Source organism: Rhincodon typus, chromosome 2, assembly GCF_021869965.1.
Source record: "Rhincodon typus isolate 14 chromosome 2, sRhiTyp1.1, whole genome shotgun sequence".
NCBI lineage: Eukaryota > Metazoa > Chordata > Chondrichthyes > Orectolobiformes > Rhincodontidae > Rhincodon > Rhincodon typus.
Window position 1 is genome coordinate 28,718,045 of NC_063333.1, and position 23,814 is coordinate 28,741,858.

At 40.3% G+C, this 23,814-nt stretch overlaps 1 protein-coding gene across 1 annotated transcript in view; it reads left to right on the forward strand.

The window, feature by feature from the left end:
* The window catches only part of pard3aa (par-3 family cell polarity regulator alpha, a), a 782,893-nt gene that overhangs the window by 125,730 nt on the left and 633,349 nt on the right, over nt 1-23,814 (forward strand). The gene's annotated exons all lie outside the window — the stretch shown is intronic.

Below are 23,814 nucleotides of genomic sequence, written 5' to 3' on the forward strand. Positions count from 1 at the left end.
TTGCAGCTAATTTGCATGCATCAAAATTGTGCACACAGCAACAAGTTATTAGCTATCTACTTTAGTGATGTTTCCGGAAGGATAAGCAGGAATTTTTTTTTTACATCCATTGAAGAAAGCAAAAGGGGCTTCTGTTAGATATGTCATCTGAAAGGCAGCACCTCCAACAGCACACTCTTTCCTGCTCATGTACTAACATAGAGGCTGGATCATGTGCTTCTCTCTCATGGGATTTGAACCCACAATCTTTTCAGTCATGAGATAGCTAAAGCTGACACCTAACAATGAAGTGGAGCAACTTCTTACTGTAACTGCTTCCAATTGGAATTAGTACATTAGTGAGTTCAAGGCACAGAAGTCTACAAGTTATTTGTTATTGTTAATGATATAAATGGATTTGTTTATTAACTTGATGTTTGTGATAATTGGAAGCTCCTTAGTTTGTTTTCCCTGAATCTTTTCTCGGGGCGCTTGAAAAGTCAGCTGTTGTGACTAATGCGAATATCAATGTTGTATGGATACCACATGTTAAACTTAGTTGGTAGATAAACATGAGCCTTATTGGAAAACAGTTGACTGAAACGTAATCCAATTTATATTAACTATTATTTTCTAGTTGAGAGATATGTTCTGATAAATCCGAATGGCATATTTAGCATATTTCCATTGAAAGCTGCTTTGCTATTTAGCTAAGTCACCATACTCCCAAAGGAGTGCTTTCATTAAAGAGAGCTGACTGGTGGCGAGTTTAATCCGAGGGTCAGGTAAGGGGCGAGGTTGAGAACGCAGGATTGTCATGGTAACCTCAGCTGGTGAGGGAATTGAACCATACGGTTAGTGTCACTCTGCGTCACTAACCAGTTATGCAGCCAGATGACCTAAATGACCGTGCTATTTGTTTAACAGGCCTATGCATATAAAGTTTTCAGTTTTCTATTTTGAACTTTAATTTGTTTTAGCCACCAACAGTTATCATGGAGTCTCACATGGCTTCTTTAGTTAAAGGATATTGCTCGGTCCTGGAGAACTTTTGGATGTGCCATTTGGGATGACATTAAATCACTGCGTGGTGACACTATATACTTTAAGCTGATTAGATTGTTGATGAGTACCATCTTATCTTGGTAAAGCCATTACTTTTCAAGAAAGCAACCATAAATCTGGCAAATATTATTTGGCCAGTCCAAGATTGACTGTGCACTGGTAAGCTAAATAGGATTCTGCATGCCACTGATCATGCATTGGGAGTTGTCGCTAGCTAGGGTTAATGAGTAGAACTTCCTATTGGTTCTGTGCATGAGAAAGGAAGTCTAAAGATAGAAGGAGAACTTCAGTGAGTAGGAGAGACCCTCTGACCAATCAACCAGTGTCACGACCTGGTGTTATATAATGGATCCACTGAAAATCAGTGTTTATTCAGTTTTTTGTTTCTGAATTTGAGTCATCAAGTCATACAGCATGGAAGCAGACCTGTCAGTCTAAAGTCATCTATGTTGACTAAGTTTCCCGAACTGAACTAGGCCCATTTGCCTGCATTTGGCCTATATCCTTCCAAACCTTTCCTTTTCATGCACCTGTCCAAATGTCTTTCAAATATTGGAACTGTACCTGCATCGACCACATCCTCTGACAGTTCACTCCACATACGAAATATCCTCTGTGTGAAAAGTTGCCCTTCAGACCCCAATTCAATCTTTGTTCTGTCACCTTAAAAATATGTCCACTATTTTTGAAATCCTCCACACAAGGGAAGGGATCTTTGCTATTCACATTATCTATGCCCCCTATGATTTTATAAACCTCTTTTAGGTCACCCCATAACCTCCAACACGCCATTGACCAAAGTCCCAGCTTCTCCTTGTAATGTAAATCCTCCAGTACAGGCAATATCCCAGTAAATCTTTTTTGAACCCTTTTCAATTTAATAAAATCCTTCCTATAGCAAGCTGTTATGAAGTTGCGTAGAACAGTCGTGAATTGGAAGGCAGAAAGCTAGAATTCTTCTGTTTTCTTAAAAAAAAAGGAGCGTGTGGTTCCTTTTAAGAGGTAAAGTGCTTGTCTAAGCTTAAAGATTGATACAGGGAAAAATTAAGTGTCTGTATGTAGCTGAAGATGTATAGCCAGTTCTAAAATTGAAATGTATCAGTTGGCTATATACATGATTGGGAACCGGTGGGTTGTTTTGACGTTATGGCAACTAGCTAGAATCAGCCAATTAATTTAAACCAAGCACTTAGCGATTGAAAATGAATTGAATTTAAATCTGATGATTTTGATGACCTCGGACCAATGTTGGAAAATGGGTATGTCATCCAAGGTATATAAGGAAAGGGTTTTTGGAAATCGGTGTGAGAGAAAACCACCATTTGAGAAATAATCATCAAGCACTCAAGAAATTGCTAAGCTGTCTAAGAAAGTACCATCTATCCATAAAAAGTACCACAGCACTTCTAGCTGAGAGCTTTTACAGTAGACTTCGTAGAGAGAGCATCCTCGCAGCCGGATCAGCAGAAGAAAGGTGTGTGGACTTTTGAGAGGCTAAGTTTTAATTTATTTTCTTATTACTTGGGTTAATATAAGTGGGACTTGTGTTTATTGGAACAGCGTACCAGTGGAATTTAGTTCAATTAGGAAATAGTTAGTAGTTAAGGGGGAATTGTTTGATTTGTTGGTAATTCTGTTAATTTGTTCACTGTCTGGGTTAAATAAATAAATTATTACTTATTATTTATAAAGTATCAGGGATTTGCTTTCATTTAACCTCCTTTGTAACAAAGCTGACCTGAAATGTACACAGTACTCCAAAAGTGGCCTCACCAGTTCCTGTACAACCTCAACATAATGTCCCAACTCCTATACTCGATTTGAGCCATGAAGGCAAGCATGCCAAATGCTTTCTTAACTATCTTGTCCACCTGTGACGCAACTCTCAAAAAAAACTATGTACCTGAACCTTTAGGGCTCTGTTTGACCAGAGCACTACGGTTAACTGTACAAGTCCTGCCTTTGTTCATCTTAGCAAAATACAATACCTTGAGTTTATCCAAATTAAACTCCATCTGCCTCTCCATTTGGCCAAATTGTTCATGATCTCTTTGTAATCTTAGGTAACATTCTTCACTGTTGACTATACCACCAATTTTGGTGTCATCTGTAAATGTACTAACCATTCCTCCTAAATTCTCATCCAAATCGCTGCCATAAACTTAAGTGCTTTGAAATGTATGAAAGCATATTAAAATTTGAATGAATGATATAATTAACTAGTACCAGGAAACTTTTACAGTGGTGCTGTCATTTCAGTCGACAAATGAATTGACTTAGTTTGTTCAGTTGAAGTTCAAATGAACCCCAAATGCTTACACTGATGAGAAACAGGAGGTGAACTGGATATCCATGTGATTTTTGTTTGTGCCTGTTTGTTATGCAGATTGGTTGCTGGCTTTACTAACACAACAGTTGACTATACATCCAAACGTATTTAACTGGCTGTGGTGCCTTGTTGTTCACTAAAAATATGAAACATGCTACATTTTTCCTCTCTTTACTTTTTTGGGGGGAAACTTCTTAGCGTTTCAAAAGTTTAGTGTATTTTCCTCAAGCTGGCTTAGCTTGAAAGACATGGAAACATTTATTGTAACAATGATAACCTCTTGTACTTATATTGGCAATTTTAAGTAACAAAAATCTACAAGGTGTCTAACAGAGGTGTAATCAGACAAAGGTAGATGCTCAGGCAAGAAAATAGGTAAGATAGGTAATCGAAAGTTTTAAGGAATATTTCAAGGACAAGGTGAATGATTGATTGAGAAACTGACAGATACTGAGGGAAGGGATTCAGAGTGATTTGAACAAGGGGTCGAGACATTTGAAGACCTGAACACCGTTGGTGGGCTGAAGCGTGTGATACAAATGCATGTGAATCAGAGGAGCAAATAGTTCTGCAATTCTGGACGAGTAAATTTTAATCAACAAAAATATGGATTTTACTCCTGGTGGAAGTGTGGTAAGTTGAAGGCCTAGAATTTTGGTACATTTATAGAGCTTTAATAGTGAGAGTGTTTTGAAATTCGTCACAGTTGCACTGTAACAAATTAAAGATACTTAAAAGCTAGAATTAAGATCTCTTATTTGAAGGAAGTAGTAACTTATCTTTAAGAGTCATCTTGCAACTCAAGGCTGTGAGCACTACGTTCTATAATTGCGTGCAGCTTTGACTGACTTGTTTGTAGTTATTCCCTTCAGTTAGCTGCCAAACTGCTTTTGAACTCACAAACCAAATGAGGTGAATGGATGCCACGTTCTTACTGCATTGCCAGGGAAGGATTGTTGTATTCCTTTGGAGTGTCTTTTTTTTTTTGTTCCTTCCACGTAATTTTTATTATTTATGAATTTTCCCCCATTCCACACGTACCTAAGATGATGCAACTCGAGAAACTGTTGCTGCTTGCTTCCCTGTGCATAATTGTCAAGCACGTTGGCGGTCAAACGTTCCTTGCTCACATATAATATTCTTAACTTTGAGTCACAGGATAATGAGTTCAAACCTTGCTCCTGGACTTCAATAAAACATAAAAGAAGAAAACATTCACAGAAAAGGCTGAGATTTTCTCAACATGCTGGTTAATGTTTTATTGCTTAAACAATCACACAAAAGCATACTAACAAATCTACTAGATCTGTAAAGCACCTTAAATATAGGAAATATCTGAATTCCCCTTTGGAAGCAGCATACTTGGAAAAATATAGTCTGTGAACTAAAGGAGTAGATGGAGGGTCAGTGACTTCAAGCTTGTGTAAAGAAACAAATGCTCTGTGCCGAGCTTCACAATGTTAATCGGTTGTTAGGAGGGCAGAGGAAACGCTACAAGGACACCCTGAAAGCCTCCCAAAACAAATGCAACTTTCCCACCAACACATGGGAATCGTTTGAATTGCAAACTGGAGAAGAAGCCTCCGTGAAGGCGCCACCCATTTTGAGCGTCACCTAGTGGAGCACGTGGAGGTCAAGCGTGAGCAGTGGAAAGAGTGCACGCCATCCAGAGCTTCCCACCCACCGTCTCAACAAACATCCCCTGCCCCACCTGTAGCAGAATCTGCAGCTCCAGGATTGGACCCGGGTGAAAGCAAGCCATTCTCGACTCCGAGGCTCTGCCAAAGAAGAAAGAATTGGGATTTAGTAAAGGCCTTTAAGAGGAGGAGATAGGTGTGGGCAAGCAGAGGAATTTTCGTGGAGAAAGCTGTTGAATGTGGGATTTAAGTGCCAGGAAGTATGGTTGCCAGCTTGCAGAAGATGTCACTGGAGGGGCCACATAAGCGAAGAGTTTGAGGACTGGCAGATGTTAAAGAGATTGAAAAGGGCAACGACCTGAAGGAGCTTAAACATAAAGTGAAGCATTTCAAATTTGAGTTTGTTTGAAGAACCTTGCTCTCTGTAAATCTGTTGCCATGTTACACTGTAGTACAGCATTGAAGATATACTGAAAGTCGCTTAGTAGTTGTAGTACAAATTGGCATATCCTAAAAATTTGAAAGATACTTGATAAAATCAAGTTTTGTTCTTTAGTGAAATACTGCTGACAGCTTTTAAAAAAAACAAAGTGGGCGGAGATGACAAGTTCATTTGTTGCCAGGGTCATCGACCTGAAATGTTAACTCTGCTTCTCTTCACAAATGCTGCGTGACATAATAAGTATTTCCTCTATTTTCTTTTTATTTCCGATTGTTAGTTTTTGCTTTTCTTATTGATTTGATTCCCTTTGGGCCCTGGCAGTCAATTTTGGAAGCTCAGATACGACGATCTTATACATACCTCCAATCTGTTCATTGGTATCTCCTGTTTAGAATTGCTGTGTCTGGTATAGTTGGTTTGGCATGATTTGTATTACAGCAGCTTCATTGTCGGACAGTTTTTAAGTTGTGATACCAAGTTTACTTAACACATACAGTGTGAAATAGTGTGTGAAAATTAAGGAAAACATGAATTGAAATGTTATTCAGAGCCATCTCAGATGTGGAAGTATGCTTTTTAATTCAGATCATACACTTTCTTTCTTTTAGACTTTTGAGTCCTTCTCACGTCGTCATGGCTGTTTCCATTGCTAGTTTTTTCCTGCAACAGAGGCTGAAGTGTGAGAAGTGCCACTGCCCATCAAGTGCACTGAACTGGAGACTCTCCTGATCTTACTGGCTGCCATAGGCGTATCGCAAGGATTTACAGGTTGACAATTGACCTGCTCACGTTCTGAGTGGATCTTTTTGTGGCCACCAAGTCCTGGAGTTGGACTCGAACCCAGAGTTTCTTGCTCCGAGGCAGGGAAGCTACCCATTTGGCCATGACACCCTTTACCCTTTGTTTCATAGAATCATACAGTACAGAAGAAGCCCTCTGGCCCATTGACTACTGTAAATCTACTCTGGTCCCACTTTCCAGCACTCGGCCCATAGCCTTGAATGTTATGTTTGTTGTGTGTGTAATTTAAATGACCTTGTAACCTTTTCTTGAAAGGTACAATACAAACACCTTTCAGAATTGGGACTCGTAGTACACCCACATTCTAGTTAGCAATTTCCGTAGAGCTACAGTATCTGTTGCACAACTGGTGAAGTTACAATAGAAGAGTGAGAACAACTCTGAGCAAGTTCTTAACAAGTCATTTTTGCTATTGTCATTTAAATGGGATATGACGTTAAGATGTGACATAATCACACAGAACAGTCGCTTGAATTTAAATGTCCAGATAGATGAAAAATGATAATCAGAACTAACGAAGGAGAAACGTTAACACGATGGAAAATTATAGCTTGCTGCATGAAGGCTGATTTACTTTTGGTGAAGTAGGTAAGAACAGAAAATGCTAGAAACACTCAGTAGGCCTTATAGCATTTAGGGAAAAAGGAAAGTTAAAGTTTCAGCTCGATTTAGACATTTTATAATGTAAAACGTTCATTCTTTTCGCTATGTCCATTTAAACTGCAAGTTCTGTTGAGTATTTTCAGCCACCTTGGTTCTTATTTCAGATTTCCAGTATCCACAGTACTTCACTTTTGAAGTAAACCTGACTTGAATTGATGCAAGAATGACCTTTTGTTGAATAAAGTGTAACGTAGGCTTTTGTAGTCCGAAATTATTTTGTTTCGAGAGTTATTTTCATCAAGCTTGGATCAATTATCATTGAACAGTGGGTGACCATTAAGACGTAAGCACAAGGCAAGACTATTGGTGTTTTTTCTGAAGTTATTTGGGACGATAGAACTGCATGAGTTAATTGAGGTGCGATTTATTTTATGTCAGTGGCACTTTCATTCTGGGAAAATCATAGTTTGTCGATATAGGGCACTGAAAAATCTTATTGAGATTGTCAGTTAATTTCTCATTGAATCAGCATTTTGTGGGTCCATGCTACTAACTCGTAGCAAATTTGAGCTTGTGCGGTTATGCAACCAGACTGAGCTGGAAGTGGAGATAGTAGGAACTGCAGATGCTGGAGAATCCGAGACAACAAGGTGCAGGGCTGGATGAACACAGCAGGCCAAGCAGCATCATAGGAGCAGAGAGGCTGACGTTTCGGGCCTAGACCCTTCATCAGAAAAGCTGGAAGTGAGTGTATTTAACTCATGCACCCCTCAAGTTCCATTTTTTTGAATGTGTCTGGTTATCGCAGTGAAGGTTGCTAGCGTTTGGAATGGAATATTTCCTGTTTCGTGTCCCTGATGTCAGCATTGATTAACAATGAAACTTGAATTTACTTGCATGGTCGAATCAAAGGATTGTAAAAGAGATAAAGACGTGCATTCATATAGTGCCTTTTGCAGTGTTCCAATGTACTAAACTGCTTTACAGCCAATGTGCCTTTGACGTGGAGCTAATATTGCTCTGTAGGAAATGCAGCAGGCAGTTTTTTCTTTCAAACGGAATACTATCCACAAAGTCTGGTTTTATGTTGTTGATTAAAGGGTAAATATTAGCTAGGTGGCTATGTTTAGCTCCCCAGAGCTTTTAAACAGTGCCATGGGATCTTGCATGTCCACATGAGAGCGCAGGTCTGGCCTTGGCTTAGCATCTTACTGATAAGATGGGAGCTCCGGCAGCGTGGACTCGCTCAGAACTGCCCTGGATGTGTGGATGTTTAGGAAGGGCAGTCCAGAGGTTATTGCTTTATACAATCAAGTGTTTTCTAACACTCTCTTTCTTCCTCCTTTCTGTTTTGAGATTTTCAGTATATTTTCTTTCTTTATTGTCCCCATTGCTCTCAAATTACTGTTTTTCTGCATAGATTGGCCAACAGTTTAAATACAAAATAAATCAAAGCCGACTGAATAAATTTAGTAACTATCTGAATAGCTGAAACTAAAATTAGGTAATGTCAGGCAATATGTGTAGAAAGAGCAACTGGTCGAAGCTATGACATCAGAGCTGGACAGGTGAGGGATGCTAATGGATTTTAAGGAGGGGAGAGCAGGTTTTGTAATAGGGTGAGAGGCAAGAGAGATGAAAGAAAAAAGGAGATGATAATGGAGCAAGTCCTGGCAGAAAGACATTGTTTGATATTTGGAGCAGTAACTACTTATTGAGAAATAACATTACTACATGAGTGGAATGTGGAGATTATGAAAGTGCATTTTATTTTTGTTTTGGTTTTGAGAGGCGAAACTTGATTGAAGTATCTGGGGCATGTTCTTGCCATGGCTCACTGGTATTCTGACTGGAAATGTGCCAGGAAGTGTGCACACAAACAAAACTTAGTAGCCAAGCACTCTTCTGGCTTCATGTGATGCAGAATATTTTTTGACTTAGTGAGATTTATGTGCTGACTTCAGTATATTATGTAACTTTTATAACACATGATAAAATGATGAAGACCATTTCCTGTGTAATCAGTTGCACCAGGGAAGTCCATATTTGCAGAGAATATAGGGCATTCAGAACACACTCTGACCATAATTAGCATATGACGTTGTTCAATTCTTTCTGTGGTAGGGCTGGGGGCTTAGTGAAAGGGTTTCAATAGGTTTCTCTGCACATTTAGGAGTCATTGAGAAACAGTTCCAAGGATGAGTGTAGTTGTGTGAAAGAGACAGGTGGACTGAACATTAACAATTGCTGATTTTTAGCTTTTCATGCTGGGAAGAAGTCAGAAACAGTTAGATGGCTCAGTGCTGTCAAAACAAACGCTCAAAGTAATCCTCAGAACTATTTCTCAGCTGACAGTTCGATTGAGAATGAAGTCGAAGAGAGCTGAGAAAGTGGAAAAGTCACGGGCTCTGTGATGAGGGTTGCTGGGATGTGTTCAGAAGAAGCCTGAGCACATTTATACTTATGTGCAATTTTTTGAGAGTGGGTGTTGGAAAACTACAAGCAGTGTTTGCTTGATGCTGTTGAAGAGCTGAAGAGTAGTTCTGAAAAAGGATTACTGGACCCGAAATGTTAACTCCCACTTTCTGCCCACAGATGTTGCCAGACTGCTGCATTTTTCTAGCAATTTCTATTTTTGATTCTGATTTACAGCATCCACGGTTCTTTGGGCTTTTTTTTGTTGTTGTTGGTGAAGAGCTGGAGTTGTGCTTGTGAATAAATACTGGAGTGCAGTTTTCAGAGTCCAAGGGGATTGTACTAAAAAGGTGCGGTCGTTGAGGCAGTCAATTACAGCATAGCTCTTGTGAGGGTGCTTCAAAGTGAGATCAGCAAAAATGAAGCATTGTCGTTTCTTGTAAAGTTGATTTGAGATTTGATGGCTCGTCATGACGTTAGAATCTGGGATGCAGTACTTTCAAGTCCATAGGATCTGTCTTGATGACATTTACTATTAGATGTACTGTGTAGGATGTTCAATTACAGAATGTTACTTATGTTTACCACATACTAATTCTAGGTGTTAGCAATAAGTTATATGCTTACTGTAGATTGTATAACTGTTCAAACTTGTATTGTTTGTTCAAAACTGTGGAATTGTGTGACCTCATTTGCTTAATTCCTTGGGTAATTTTGTCTAATTTAAAAATGGAGGTTACTGGTCCCTAACTGGTTGTATCGTTAAATTAGTGGTCTGGTCTGAGATCATAGAAAGAATTAATGGCCATGTTAAAATAATCGACTCCACTGAAACAAATGCCTACGAGAACACTGCACTGATGTATTTCCCGCTGGAACTGATGTTCCATTTATACTAATAAGATTTTCAATAGGCCCTTGCCTTAAATTCTTCATTCAGAACTCTCCATTTTCAGACAGTAGGATTTTGTAATTGTGGATCCTGTGCATGTGACATATACAAGCCATTTCTGAGTGATTTGCTGTTGTCATTCAAATGAATGGCAGCGCTGTTCAGTATTTGAATAGCTCATTATTAACTTTGACTACACTTGAAGGGTTTAACATTGGTAAGGAAGACGTATTGTGTAGGTTGATGGTATTTAGGGTTCATAAGGCATCAAGTCCAGTTAAGATGAATCCAAGGGGAGTGACAATAGAAGTTACAGAGACACTGACCGTAAACTTGGTGATAGGGACTCTTCTGGAAGTGAGATTTTTGGGCAGAATTAATTGTCACTCAGGCAACTACAGGCTAGTTAAAGAAAGCCAACATGAGTTTGTGAAGTGAAAATCATGTATAACAAACTTGCATGAGTTTTTGATGAGCTCTGAGTGGTGCTTTTAATGTGGTGGACGTGGACATGGACATCAAGGAATATCATGAAGGCTGTGGACCAGGTGGATAGGGGAAGTCCAGAGGACATCATTTTAAGGGAGTTTTAAGGAAGTTGGCAAAAGGTATTTGAATGAGTCACACACAACAGATCTGTGATCAAAGTGAGAGCTGATAGAATAGAAGGTACAGTGCAGCATGGATGCAAAATTGCCCCAGTGACAGAAAGCAGAAAACAGTGGTTATTCTGTTTGTGGGACTGGAGGAAGACTTATAGTGAGTGCCTCATGGGTCAGTATTGGGATCCCTAAACTTCCTGTATACACTTATGACCTAGACTTTGCTGTATTAAATGCAATTTCAAAATTTACATACAGTACAAATTTGGAGGTAATGCACATTGTGAGGAGGATAGTGTAGGACTTGAAAGGTCATGGGTAATGTTCAGTGGAATGGTTGGACAGTTGGCAGATGAGGTTTTATGTGGAGGTGTAGAAGTTGATTACTTTTGTAGAAAGATAAATATCAAATAACGGATACAATTGTGAAGTGTGCAGGAGCGAAGGAGTGTTCGTGTGCATAAATCACTAAGTGTGATAGGACAGGATGAGAGAGTGGTTAATCAGGTATAAGTCCTCCTAGACCTTTTCGAGGTTTGTGAAATCATGAGGGACATGGATAGGGTCAATAATCAAGGTCTTTTCTCTTGGGTGACGGAGTCCTAAACTAGAGGGCATAGGTTTAAGGTGAAAGGGAAAAGACTTAAAAGGGATGTAAGGGGCAACTTTTTCCATGCAGAAGGTAGTGTGTGTATGGAACGAGCTGCCAGAGGAAGTGGTGGAGGTTGGTACAACTAAAACATTTAAAAGGCACCTGGATGGGTACATGAATAAAAAGGATTTAGAGGGATATGGGCCAAATGCTGGCAAATGGGACTAGATTGATTTAGGATATCTGGTCAGTATGGATGAGTTGGATCGAAAGGCCTTTTCCATGCTGTACTCCTCTCACTCTAGACTTTATTAATCGAGACATCAGTACAAAAGCAAGGAAGTTGTGTTAAACTCGCATAAGACACTGGTTCAGTCTCAACTAGTGTTTTGACCAGCTCTAGGCACCACCCCTCAGGAAATGTTGAATGATTTGGAGTGCAGAAAAGATTCATGAGATGAGCACCTTAAGTGATATGATGAGATTGGAGATGTTGGGGCTGTTTTCAATGGAGAAAGTATTTTGAGGAGAATGATGGGAGTTAAGGAATATCATGAAGGCTGTGGACCAGGTGGAGAGGGGGAAGTCCATCGCATTCAGAGAACCAGAGGATATCATTTTAAGGGAGTTTTAAGGAAGTTGGCAAAAAAAAAAGCGTTAGTCTCATGAAAAATGTTCCCAAACTGTGCTAGGTTAGGATCTGGAATATAGCCCGAGAATCTGTTTGAGGGACGTACCGTTGATGTTTTCAAGAGAGATTTGGATTTTTGTGAAAAAGGCCACAGACGAATTATTCCTTCAGAAAATTGGCACAGATACAATAGGCTGCATTTCCTCTTCTATCCTGTGATTCTGAGATGATTGCTTCATTCCCCGCCACCCCCTCCCCCAACCACCAGCACCACCACCACGCAATATTGAATGGTATTATTGAAAATGTTTTATTTGGAGTTGACCAAAGCGCTTTGATGTACAGTTGGGAGACTTGTAAAATGATATGAAAATAGTCTTTTGCGTGTTTCATAGTTTTCATTCTGTGGGGTGTCAGTTAACAAAGAGACTGCTCATCGAGTGAGATGTTAATGATAGAAGAGACCTTGTTGTCACATGACAGTTGGTGGCAAGCTTCCTGGCTTTGGACGACTGTACTTCAGTCATTTAAGCTGAGGCAGTTGTCCAAATGACAAAAGCAGTACTGATAATTTAGCTGGCTGTTCTGCCATTGTTCAAGTGGTTACAATTGAACAAAGTATTATTCAGCTGCATGTTCTGGGGGATTCTTGCTCAAAAGAGGTTCATACAGTGGTGGCTTAGCCTCCAAATCAGAGCTACTATGGGAACTGTTAGAAGACAAACACTGCATAATATTTTTGAAGGATAAGTAGGGAACATGTTTTGCATAAAATGGGCCGAAATTGACGCATTGCATTTATATAGCACCGTTAAGTAGCCCACTTGATGAAAAGCTTAGTCATATCAGAGTGTCGTAAAGAAAATGTGATATCATGAGGTAGATACTTTTTAGGAAATTGCAGAATTTAATGTTGAGGCAACAGAAGGCACCATTTTCAAGTGGTGGAGAAGATATAATTGGGGTCTTCAGGGGGTTCAAACTGAAGAAGTACAGAGAGCCAACTCGCAGAAAATCCAGTTTCTGGAACGCCTCAGCTTACTGACATACATTGGTTCCTGAGAGAGCAAGGTTTTGAGTTTAAAATTCTCATTCTCATTTTCAAATCCCTTCATGGCTTGCCCATTCCTGTCTCAAGCCCCATGACCCTCTGGGATATCTGCACTCTTCCAATTCTGGCCTCTTGTATGTGTTCCCAATCGTTATTTCTCCACCATTGTTGGCCATTCCTTCAGTTGCCTGGGCTCCAAGCTCTGGAATTCCCTCCCGAGAGCCTGCTGCCTCTCTACCTCACTTTCTGCTTTAAATTCACGCTCTTTGAAATGTACCTCCTCTGATACGTTTTTGCTCATCTGACTGAACATCTCTTCTACAATTGATGTGGTGGTTTAGTGTAACTGGCCTAATGATCCAGAGGCTTAGGCTAATGGGCTGGGGACACAGGTTCAAACCTCACTGTGGCAGCTAGTGGCATTCAAATACAATTCATAATTTTTATGAAAAAAATCTTGGAATTAAAATCTGGCCCCAGTAATGATGGCAGTGAAATAGTTGTTGATAATTGTAAAAAGCCATTTGGTTCTCCAGCAGCTCCACATCTACCCTGTCTCAAGCTCCCCCAAGAATTGTATGGGCATCATGTGCTTAAAGATGCTTTAGAAGTGCAAGTTAATATTGTAAGGGGTGAAGCGGACTTGGTGCAACTTAAGATATGAGCAAGGTTTTAGGTGAACTCCAGCTAAGAGATAGAAGGTGGGAGGTCAGGCAGGAGAACGTAAGATTTTGTAATAGAACTGAGATTCTCAAGTAATGTCATCTGTGATAGTAAAAATTCAGGAATTGTTGAAAGGAGATCGAGTCATATTTGAACGTTTATTTTTGATAAACTTGTTTTTCTTATTGTAGTAATAGTGGCTAAAATCTGTCCCAGTTGAGCGAATAAAAGAATTTGTTCACCTAAATAGTAGTAATTTTTCCTCAACCACATCAGAACAAAAGAACTCAGATCTCCATTAGGGCAAGTTGCTTGGAGACGGTGTAGTGTTGTTTGTTTTTTACTCTGACCCTTTTTCAACTCTGCCTTTACTGAAATGGCCTTTCTTTATTCACGAAGCTAACTAGTGAGTTTGGGTTGGCTATTCCACTGTGCTGAACACAGCCTCAACATTGTAGTAAAAGTCACTGACATTCGATGTGCTCGGTGGCACAGTGGTTAGCCAGGGACCCGTGTTCGATTCCAGCCTTGGATGACCATCTGTGTGGAATTTGCATGTTCTCCCCCTTGCCTGTGTGGGTTTGGTTTCCTCCGAGTGCTCTGGTTTCCGCCCACAGTCCAAAGATGTGCAGGTTAGGTGGATTGGCCATGCTAAACGTTTCCTGATAGTGTCGAGCGATGTGTGGTTCAGGTGAATTAGCAATGGGGAATGCAGGGTTGAAGAGTTCGGGTAGGGAATGTGTCTGGGTGGGATGCTCTTCGAGGGTTGGTGTAAAGTCGATGGCTGAATGGCCTCTTTCCATCAGAAGCAGGCATTCCTGATTTTTTTTATTATACCCCTACATCTAAATCTTGGACTTTGTAGTAGATTGAACATACTTATGCCATGACTAATATGATCTATAACTCAGCGTAGACAGAGTTCTGAACCTGTAATTATCTGTTCTACATTTCTTGGTTGCACATTGTCTCGAACTACTGAAATGCTGGAGAGCTGGAACTGCATCGCGTGTTTTGGCTGTAGTCCTAGGAGTTGAATTTTTACATCATGTGGGCGAAAATGTTGCTTGTGCTTTGCTTAACACTGCTAGAAAATATTTCTAAATTTAGTTTCTCACGAATGTGTTTGCTACATTCTCGGGTCACCCGCATATACTAGGGTTCAGTTACAGTCCATTCACCTTCAACCTCCAGCTGGTGGCAGCTCTTTAAGAGTTTATTCTGCGTCCTTCTGAGTCCTTGCCAAAAAATTATGATGCAGTACTTTTTCTGGCAGACCCTTTTCGAATTCTAAGATTTCAAAATACGTTAAACATGTGCCAAGCTCAGTGATGGCTTTGGTTATTGGAAAGTTGCCTTGAAAACAACTGTAACTCCAAGAGACAGTGAGTACTAGATCCCAGGAGCATCAAACTGTTAACTGTTGGGCAGGGAATCAAATAAAGAAAGCATGAGTTGTGGAAGACGTTTGTGGGAGTGATCCTCTTAAAGTGCACCAATTTAACCATGGTCAACACCAACTTGTCTACCCAGACTTGCATAATGTTTTAAAATTCAATAATGGGATGTGGGTGTTGCTCGTTAGGCCAGCATTTATTGCCCATCCATAATTGCTCTTCAGAATGTGGTGGTGATCTGCTTCCTCGAACTGCAGTGGGCCATGTGTTGCAAGTACATCTACGGCACGGTGTGGGAGTGAGTTGAGGATTTTGTCCCAGTGAAAGAGTCGTGAGCTACTTGAAAGATTATTAGAGGTAGGTGGGAATGCAGCCACAGTCAGATTAGACATGATCTTATTGAATGGCGGAGCAGGCTTGAGAGGCCAAACCCTAGACTCCCTACAGTGTGGAAACAGGTCATTCAACCCATTGGGTCCATACTGACTCTGCATAGAACATCCCAAAGTCCCTCCACCCCGCACGCGCAACCCTGTTGCTGTAACTCTACAATTCCCATGGCTGACCCACTTAGTCTGCACATCCTTGGACACTATTGAGAAATTTAGGATGGTCAATCACCTAACCTGCACATGTTTGCACAGTGCCAAGGACCAGAGGAAACTGGAGCACCTGGAGGAAACCCACACAGACAGTCACCCGAGAGTGGAATCGAACCAGGGTCCCCTTGGCGTTGTGTGGCAGCAGTGATAACCACTGGACCACCATGCTGCCCCAAATGGCCTACTCCTGCTCCTATAAATATGAATTATTTAAACCATAGGAACTGAACTGCAGAGAGATCCAATGTAAAATCAGAAAATGCTGCAAATACTCAAGTCTGGCAGACCTTTCAGTTCGATGGTTGGCTCATTTTGAAATACAAAAACGACAACTATAACTGTCACTAGCATTGTTTAACATTTCAAAAGTTGATGTAATCATTTGCCTTCTGCTTTTTAGAAACAAATAAACTTAGAAAATAGGAGCAGGAATGGGCCATTTGGTCCCTCGTCCCAGAAGTCTGCAGTGCAAAGAGACTTGGGAGTTCTAGTCCAGGATTCTCTCAAGGTAAACTTGCAGGTTGAGTCAGTAGTCAGGAAGGCAAATGCAATGTTGGCATTTATTTTGAGAGGACTTGAATATAAAAGCAGGGATGTACTACTGAGGCTTTATAAGGCTCTGGTCAGGCCACATTTAGAGTATTGTGCGCAGTTTTGGGCCCCATATCTCAGGAAGGATGTACTGGCCCTGGAGCGGGTTCAGAGGAGGTTCACGAGAATGGTCCCAGGAATGGAAAGCTTAACACATGAGGAATGTTTGAGGACTCTGGGACCATACTCATTGGCGTTTAGACAGATGAGGGGGAATCTAATTGAAACTTTCAGAATGCTGAATGGCCTGGACAAGGTGGATGTTGGGAAGATGCTTCCATTGGTAGGAGAGTCCAGGACCCGAGGGCACAGCCTTCGAGTAAAGGGAAGACCTTTTTAGAATGGAGACAGGGAGAAACTACTTCAGCCAGGGAGTGGTGAATCTATGGAATTCACTGCCACAGAAGGCTGTGGAGGTCAGGTCATTGGGTGCATTTAAGACGGAGATAGACAGGTTCTTGATGATCAAGGGTTATGGAGAGAAAGCAGGAGAATGGGGTTGAGGAGCTCATCAGCCATGATTGAATGGCGGAGCAGATTCAGTGGGCCGAATGGCCTAATTTCTGCTCTTATGTCTTGTGGTCTTATAGCTCTGCTATTCATTTATGATCGTGGCTGATCATCCAACTTAATAGTCTGTTCCCACTATTTCCCTATATCCTTTGATGACTTTAGCCCCAAAGGCTATATCCAACTCCTCCTTGCCGTAAGAGGATGTTCTTTCTGTGGTAGCAAATTCCAAGGCTCGCTACACTGTAGGTGAAGAAATTTCTCCTTAGTATGAAGCCTGAGACTGTGGCCCCTGGTTGCAGACTACCCTGTCATGAGGAACATCCTTCCCCTGTCTGGTCCTGTTGGAATTTTATCGGTTTCTATAAGATTCCACTTCATTCTTCTGAACTCCAGTGATTTGTAATCCTAACTGATTCGACCTCTCCTCATGTTAATCATGTCCTTCCTCTATCGCAAAATCATTGTTCCTCAGATAAAGAGACCAAAACTATTCCAGGTGTGGTCTCACCAAAGCCCTGCAAGACTTCCGTACTCCTGTACTCTTATCTCGGGCTATGAAGGTCAACATACCATTTACCTTCTTGATCGCCTGCTGCCCCTACAGGTTTACCTTCAGTGACTGATGTACGAGGACACACAGGTCTCGTTGCACATTCTCCTGTCTCAGTTTGTAGCCATTTAGAAAATAATCTGCCTTCCTGTTTTTGGTCCCAAATTGGATGACCTCATCCAATGGCTCCCGTTCATCTGCCCTATGAATTACAATCCTAGAAGAATTCCAGTAGACTTGTAGAGCATGATTTCCCTTTTGTAAATCTGTGCTGTCTCTATCCAAATGCACTGTTTTCCAAGTGCTCAGCTGTTGTATCTTTTATAATGGACTTGGCCATTTTCCCCACCGTTACTGTGTGGCCTGTAATTCATGGTTTTCTCTGCCTCCCTTTTTAAACAGAGGGGTTACATTAGCCACCCTGTCATCTGTGGGAATTGTTGCAGAAGCTATAGAATTTTGAAAGATGACCACTAATGCATCCAGTGTTTCTAGGACTGCTTCCTTAAGTGCTCTGGGATGTAGATTGTCAGGCCCTGAGGATTTATTGCCCTTTTAATCCCATCAATTTCCCTAACACTCTTTCACTACCAATACTGATTTCCTTCAGTACCTCCCTCTTAGTAACCCTGTGTTTCCCCAGCATTTCTGACATGTTATTTGTGTCTTATGTGAATATCGAACCAAAGTATGTATTTAGTTGGTCAAGCATTTCTTTGGCCCTCTTTATAACTTACCCTGTTTCTAACGCAAGGGACTTGCATTTATCTTCGCCAGTCTTTTGCTGTTCATGTATCTATAGAAACTTTTATAGTCAGTTTCTTTGTTCCTTGCAAGCTTACTGTCATATTCTATTTTCCCTTAACCAATCCCTTTGTTCTTCTTTTGCATAACTGTTCCTACTCCTCAGGTCTGTTGTTTACTGTGGCCAATTTGTCTGCCTCCTCCCTGGATCTTAGACTGTCTCTAGCTTGTACACCACGGTCTGGCCACCTTCTCCATTTCACTTTTGCACCTGACAGGAATGAATAGTTGTTACAGTTCATCTATGTCGAATGTTATCATTACCTTTCAACCATTATTCCTTGAAGTTAAGTCCCCAAATCTCTCATAGCCAATTATACCGTTGTAGTTTACTCTCTTTCATTGAAGACAGCAGCCAAAGATCCTCTGGCTCTGCCTGTTCTTTTTCTTTTCCCCTTTGAGTTAGGGGAATAGAGGAGTTTGCGAGCCTGGGTGGCAGCCCTGGCACAGCGGGCCAGTGTGGGGAGTGGGTCCTGGAGGAAATTTACTTGTCTTGGAGCAGCTGACCGCTGGTGCGGGGTGGACTGGAGCGGGATGGTTTTTGGACTGGGGCCAGGCATGTGGATAAGGAGAACTACCAATTTGACTGGAACAACACCAAGATCCTGGGACAAGCAAAGCAGAGACAAGCATGGGAATTCCTAGAAGCCTGATACTCCACGAAGAAAGCCATCAACAAACACAGCTCGACCCCATATACACTCCACTGCGAAGGAAAAAAAGGTGAGGTAATCCAGCTCAACGGACTCGAGTTTAAATAACAGGCGGGAAAACGCAACGGTGCTTCATGGGAGGCTGCACTGATGATGTTACCTAGCAGGGTAATAAACGTCTGCAAAACAACGAACCAGCTTGGCGAGCCAACCAACTACAACATCCACAACCCGAGCTACAAATCTACTCTAAAACCTTAGCTATTCTAATTCTAAAAGATGTTCTTTTTTGATTCAGGAGCCTAGTCTCCGAATCGACTAGGTTGCCCTCTGTTTCGGTGAGGAATTCTATTATATTGTATTGCTCATCTCCAAGGGGCCTCACCCAGCAAGATTGCCTCGTTCCACAAAACCCAGTCGAGAATGGCCTGTTCCTGAGTTGGGTCATCAATATATTGGCCCAGAAAACCACCCTGTGTGCTCTCCAGGAATTCCTCCTGTGTGGTAGTTGATTTACCCAATCTGTATGCAGAAAAGTCACCCATAATTAGAGATGTTCTTTTATTGTATGTGTCTCTAATTTCCTGTTTGAACATAGAACATAGAACAGTACAGGCCCTTCGGCCCACTCATGTTTTTTGCCCATTGGTGTTTCTCCGCTCTACCCATACATATTTCATATTATCGGAGCTAATTTCCTATCTCACTGTTGTGTTAATTTCCTGTTTAATCAACGATGCAACTCCACTGTCCTTTTTGTCTGTCCTTGCTAAATATCGAATACCCCTGGATATTTAGTTCCCATTCCTGGTCCCCCTGTAGCTGTGTCTTTGTCATTCCGACTATATCATACCTGTTTTCATCTACTTGCATAATTAATTCATTCACTTTATTGAGAATGTTCCACACGTCAAGGCACAAAATGTTAGGGCTTGACATTATTTGTTCCTTTCCCATTGTTTTTCACTGTTGCTAGTTTGACCCTGGCCCTTGATTTCTCTGCCGATCACTTTTTTTATTCCCCCTTTCTCTGTTTAGTTCTTGTCCTTGATTCCTCTTCCTCTGACTCCTTGCATAGATTCCCATCTGCCTGCAGTTTTAGTTTAAAGTCTCCAACAACCACACTCGCAAAAATAAAAGGTTGTACTGTGGAACAGACTAAAGGGGTCAAATAACTTATTCTTGCTCTGAATTCATGTGTCATGCATGCAACTGTAAAATATCATTTTGTATCCTCGTTAATAACAATGTACACTAATGTGGTTCAGCCCACTAATCCTTGCTGCCTCATTTCTCTTAATTTGCTCCATTTCTAGCTACTTTGCTAATGTATCTTTTGAATTGACTTCTCCTGTACTTGCAAACTTGCCTTTATACATGTTGATTGTTTTCTTTTCTCATTTCCATAGTGTGTCCTTGGCAACGTTATTGTTAACAGAGTTAACGTTCACATGGATGTTAATTATGGCTAATTAAATGTGTCCGTCACCTGTCAATTTCACAATTGCTGAATTAGTTTAAGACTGTCCTTAAATTTTCTTTGTCGTGTTGTGTTGCTGATGAATATTTGCGCAGGAAATAAGGAAAAAATTAACTTTCCTTCCGAAACTTCTGACGTCTTCATTTAGCCGCAAGGCTGCAAGATAGATAATATCGTCAGGTGATATTGTCTAGTGAACGTGTGATGCAGTATATTGTCTCAGTATACCACAGTCAGACTTAACCCCTTTTACTGTATGTCCAGTTTTGGTTGTAGGTAGTTTGTGGCTGTTTTATACAGCATGAGTAAACCAAAGGCCTGAGTTTAAATGTCAGTCATCCTCAGTAAATCTGCTCATTTGTGGGATGGTAACAAGAAGAATATATTTGTGAAAATCACTAGTTTTTGTTGAAAACCCATCTGATTCACAAATGACCTGCAGCAAATTGAGCCTGCCATCACTATTTGGTCTGTACCACACCTGGCTTTAATTTCTCATTGCATGGTTAATTCATTTTTACGCTCTGAAGTGGCTGAATGAACCTCTCAGCTCTACTTAGCATTGCTCAGTGATGGATGATGAATGCAGTCTTTTCCAGTGTTGCCTGGATCATGCGCAGAAGGCACAGAGCCACTGGTTCCTTATGGTGAGATCTTCTTTGCGATTGTTCCCTGAGGCGACTTATCCTTGAAGACGGCACTGGTGCATTCAGATGAGACCATATACTACAGATGAAGTATACCATCCGTTTGCATGTCGTATTGATCATCATTTTGCTTAAATCTGTGCCTTTGTATAATTCTGATATTATAAAATAGCTTTAAAAATGTTTTGGATTAGAATATGTGCAATGATTGCTCACTTGATGAAATTTTGATTTTTAAATTAAGCCTTAATTTGCTCTTTATTTTCAGTGAATTATATTGAAACCAACCTGTAATTTTCTCCTAGCCGTGTTTCAAGTAAATATAATGGTGCTTACCTTGATATGCAGATAAGAGATTTTATGTTTGTTGGTTAGAAATGGCAGATGAATTTTCTGTTCTTCTGTATCTGAACAGAAAATATGTTGGCCTGGTAATTTAATACCATCTGCCACCTGAGCTGAATGTGGTCCAGCCCCCTTTTATGTGCCCTCTTGAGATTACGTTCACAGTTAAATATCCTTTCGAAACTGAATACTGGCTTCCCTCGCAAAGATGAGAATGTGATCATAATTGAGCTTGGTGGGGGGTGGGGGGGGTGGTGGAGGGGAAGACAGATTAAGAACTGTTTTCATATTGCTTACAGATGAGTTGTGATTGAGAGAAGAAAATTTGAGAGTGGGTTAGTGCACATATATTATTGTCCACAGTCATCCTCTAATGCTTGCCATATGAGTGCAGCAGATGCAGATTGAACTACAGTGATGTGCTACTGAAGCCCATTCCTGCAGTTCGAATGTCTTTGGGTAGCTTGTGATTGCTAACTCGAACGTATTTCCTTGATCCTTGTGAAAACAAAATCAGCTGCTTTATTTTTATACTGTGTGTTTTACCTTCACTGATAGATAACTCATTATTTATTGTGAAGTGCAAATAGATTTCTGCAATGAGATGAGAGGGGAAACATTGTCACGGATATTTGGTGATCCATAAAGAGATTGTTTCATTTTTTTTTATTAATAGTTCAGCTTTAATCAAGGCCAATACCCTTGGGTCTGTTTTAAAACCTGTTTGGCAGAATTCGGTGTAGAAACACTTCTGTATAAAAAAAAAAATCTTGCTGTGTCCAGCGTTTGTCAATAAAGCAAATACTATACAGGGTGGAGAGTATTTAATGTTCCTGTAGGCAGAAACCAGATTATCATACAGTCATTTATATGTAAATACTGTTTTTTTTTTAAAATAATACTGCTTGAGATAGCTGGTGAATGCAGTGTTAGATTGGAGTAGGGTATGGTGTAATTAGCCGAGCTGTCTTTCCGCATTCAATACATATCAAAATGTGTCGTCTAATTCTGAGGGTAGTGTTCTCGTGAAACCAAAGCGTTTCTGGAAAACTAGTTGAAAGATGAAGCAAGAAGTGTATGCTGTGTTAACTTACATCAAATAATGTAATTCCTAATTGTTTTATTACATGGTGCAATTATGTATTTGAGCTGTAGGAGCTGGGTATATTTCTTTACCTGTGCTGTTATACATGGAATGACAATGACTCCAGCGTTCTGAATCCTATAAAGTCAGGTACAGTTAGAGAAAATAAAATATCTGTAATCTATAAAATGCATATGTGTGAATGGTCTTAACTTCACCATCTGTCATTATCACATATTCCATGCATGGATATATCAGAATACATTTCCCTATGTGACAGTTTAAGGACCTAGTACAAGTTGGATGAAATATCGATTTGCAAGACATGAAGTTTAAAGTTATTCACCTTGTTACGTAATTCACTTTGTTACTGCACTCACACTCCAAATGTTAATCTCTGATCTTTGCTGTCCGACCGTGGGATCCCTGAATGTTAAAATTGATCCAAGACAAAGAGCAGATATCAGTGGCTTAAGTACATAAACTCTGTGCCACTGACCTCGAGTTCATATTTTGTTCCAACTTCAACATAACTCGTGTGAAGGGTTACTTATTTTTCAGAAGCTAGCGTCCTTAACCATTCCCTGTCTGGTTTGCATTGCTTGTGTAGTATGCACCTTACAATATGTGCACATCGATGACTGAAACCTGGACCAAGTACACCACTTTAAATTCGGTCATTAAGATATGTTTTGTTGAAGGACTGACTGGTAATATTTCCCTGAAAGTAGAATTGATTAACTGTTCCTCTAATGGGTGGCAGTACTGATACTTGGTTTTGAGTGGGTTATTGGTTTGCCTTTATGAATTCATTCAATTAATTAGAAGTAAAAATAATACCAAATAAGTCAGGTTTCCAGCCAAAGGAAGAACATGTGTTTATGTAGTCATTTTTCATGGCAAAGTGCTTTACGGGTTAATTAACTTGTTTATGTTTAACATTTCATTTATTTTTGGGATAAATTTTACTTGATATTTGCTGTTTCAGTGCATGTCTAAGAATTTGTATGCTGTATCTTTAGTGTTAACTTTTCAAATTTTTATCTGTTACTTAATCACTGTCCCTTGGTGTCATCTTGATGGCTGTATCTTTTAGTTAAATTCTCCTATCTCTGAATTTTAAAGATATATTTGCAGAATAGCAGGTGTTTTCAGCGTACACTGAACCAATACTTTGTGCAAGTTATCCAAAAATAAAAAACTTACAAAGAGGGTAACTGATGAGATCAACTCCGAGACTACTTAATCTCTTGCTGTCATTTGAATCTTATCATTTTTTTTGAAACATTTTTAACTATTTCATGGGATGTCTGTGTTTCTGGTGAGGCCAGCATTTGGTGCCCATTCTTTCTTGCCCTTTTATAAGGTGATGGTAAGCCAGTTCCTAGAACTCCTGCTTGGCAAGTTCTTTGGTATATCTTGTATTTGTTTGGTCAAATAACATGA